Here is a 2,805-nt window from a genome sequence, read left to right on the forward strand (position 1 = left end):
CACCTGGGCCCCAGGTGACAGAGGCTGTGCACAAAGTTTACCCAGCAGAGGTAATGCTGGTAACACAAATGCACACTCACTATGTCACTTGTTAGCTCCAAGTGACTAAGACAGCTTAGTCTCTGGTTAAGCATTTGGCCACAACAGCAGATACCAAGAAGGCAGGCGGAGAGAAGGAAGAGGGCAGTGGAGCTGTGACAGCGTGGCACTCCAGAGAGGTGGCAGACTATGATTTGGTCCCTGGAACTGCAGAGAGCCCTGAATCACTTCAGCCCTGCTCCCATGAGATCTGCTGTGTGGCCAGCATTCCCTGCCACTGACATCTTCGTCAGTCTTAACAGCTGAAGAATTGGCAACACAGAGTCCCTGCCCTGCTGGCTGAACGCGGGGTGGCGGGCGGGGGTGTAGGCTGAGCTGGTGCCTCGAAGCCCCGTGGGTGACAGGGCACCAGGCACCGGGCACCGGGCACCGGGCACCAGGCACTGGGCACCAGGCAGGGGTCCTCGCATGGAGATCACCTCCCCAACCTCCAGCAGGGGTGGGGCTCCCCATGGCCGCCCAGCTCCCTCCACCTGCTCTGTGGACAGGGGAAGCCTCGGAGCAGTGGGGCTCCCACCTCTCACCCCTGAAGCTGCAACCTCCCCCCGTTAGGGGCCAGTCTAGGGGCCAGTCTAGGGCCCACCTGGCCTCCGCCTGGCCCTCCCCACTGAGGAGAGAAAAGTACAGCTCGGCAAGCACAGAGAGAGGTTCAGGGCATGGCCTTGGTGTCTGACAGACTGGGGCTGGAGACTGCTCTGACCTTTGCTGGTTGTGTGACCTTGGCAAGTCACATGAGCTCTCCGAACCGCAGCTCCTCCATCTGTAAGAGATGAATAGGTCCAGTGGTTAGGACTCCGTGCTTCCAACGCAGGGGGCAAGATTTCAAACCCTGGTCGGGGAACTGAGATCCCACATGCTGTGCGCTGCAACCATAAATGAATGAATGAATGAATGAAAGTGCTTATTCTTTAAAAAAAAAAAAAAAGGATAAAGTTGGGCCTTAGCCACAGGAAGTTGTGAGTACTGAAATATCAGGTATGGATAAGATCCAGCACAGAGCCTAAAAAATGCACTCAAGAGGGGATTTTTTTTTATATTTCTTTTCTCTTTTATAAATTTATTTTATTTTATTTATTTATTATTTTTGGCTGTGTTGGGTCTTTGTTGCTGCGTACGGGTTTTCTCTAGTTGTGGCGAGCGGGGGCTACTCTTTGTTGCGGTGCGTGGGCCTCTCATTGCGGTGGCTTCTCTTGTTGCAGAGCACGGGCTCTAGGCATGCAGGCTCAGTAGTTGTGGCACACAGGCTCAGTAGCTGTGGCTCGCAGGCTCTAGAGCGCAGGCTCAGTAGTTGTGGCACACGGGCTTAGTTGCTCCGCTACACGTGGGATCTTCCCGGCCCAGGGTTCGAACCCGTGTCCCCTGCATTGGCAGGCGGCTTCTTAACCACTGTGCCACCAGGGAAGTCCCGAAAGGGGATTTTGAAAACAGTTTTTTTGGTTCCAAGTTACCAAACCAATTCAAGCTAGCTGGAGTAAAAGGGATTTCTTTTACAGATATCTACTGAGGTTGTTCATGGAAGCAGAGGGAAGCCAGGCCTGGAACCAGTAAGTGAAGAGCTGTCACCCCCGGGGGGTCCTCTCTGCATCCCGCATCTCTTGTCTGCTTCTCTGCGCTCGCAGCAGCCTGCGGTTCTGGAATTGACAAGGGGCCGGCCCTGCCTGACCGTCAGTCTCTCCCCCTCTTCTTCCCAAAGTCCCACACAGTCACCCAGAGCCCATCAAAGGTTGAGGAAGCTGGAGGAGGTGGTTGAGGGTGGGGGACCGTGAACAAACACGGTGGAAGGAGGAAGCTCTGAGCAGAAGGGGCCCTCATGAGGAGGACGGGTCCCCTGCAGAGTGATGGCTGTCACATTAACAATCACCGTTAAACTGCCACACATGGCCTACAAACTCCAGAGCACAACGACCAGTCTGCTCTCGTATTGTTTCAACTCCTCAGAGCAGGTGTGCCTAAAATGCATCCTGATTCCAGAGAGGAAATATGCCCGAGCCTGTTCAGAAAGCCACTGCTATGGACCCGTGAAAAATTCACGTGTTGAAACCTACTCCCCAGTGTGACGGTATTGGGTGGTAGGGCCTTTGAGAAGGGATTAGGTCATGAGGGTGGAGGATTAGTGTCCTTATAAAAGAGACCCCAGAGACAGCTCCCATCCCCTCCACCCTGTGAGGACACAGTGAGAAGACGACGGTCTTTGAACCAGGAAGCGGACGCCAGCAGCCACTGAACCTGCCAGCACCATGATCACGGACTTCCCAGCCTCCAGGACGTGAAAAACAAATGGCTGTTGTTTATAAGTCACCCAGTCGGTCGTGTTCTTAGAGCCCGAATGGATGGAGACAGCCACAGAGAGCTCCGGTGAGGTAGCAGCTCAGTGGATGAACCTCTCTGTTGCAAAGTCGCAACTGGAAGAGCCCTTGGCCTCGGTCTTGTCAGACTGTACTCTGTTATCCCCAAAGTGGGCTCTGTGAATTCTAGCCCTGTGATGTGTTTCCAGGGCAAGGATCCGAGGTCAGATGGGTTTGGAATGACTATTCCTTGCAACCCCTTCTCGGAAACTCGATGCCCATCTGTACACAGAAGACCCCGAGAAGCCCCTGTATTGCAAGCTGTTCAACTTTGTTTAAACCAGTATTTCCCACATTTACTGGAGCCCAAACACATTTTTCATGGAGCACCTATTATCATGCCCCGGAATTAGTGGTCCAG

This window comes from Phocoena phocoena, chromosome 7, assembly GCF_963924675.1.
Source record: "Phocoena phocoena chromosome 7, mPhoPho1.1, whole genome shotgun sequence".
Lineage (NCBI taxonomy): Eukaryota > Metazoa > Chordata > Mammalia > Artiodactyla > Phocoenidae > Phocoena > Phocoena phocoena.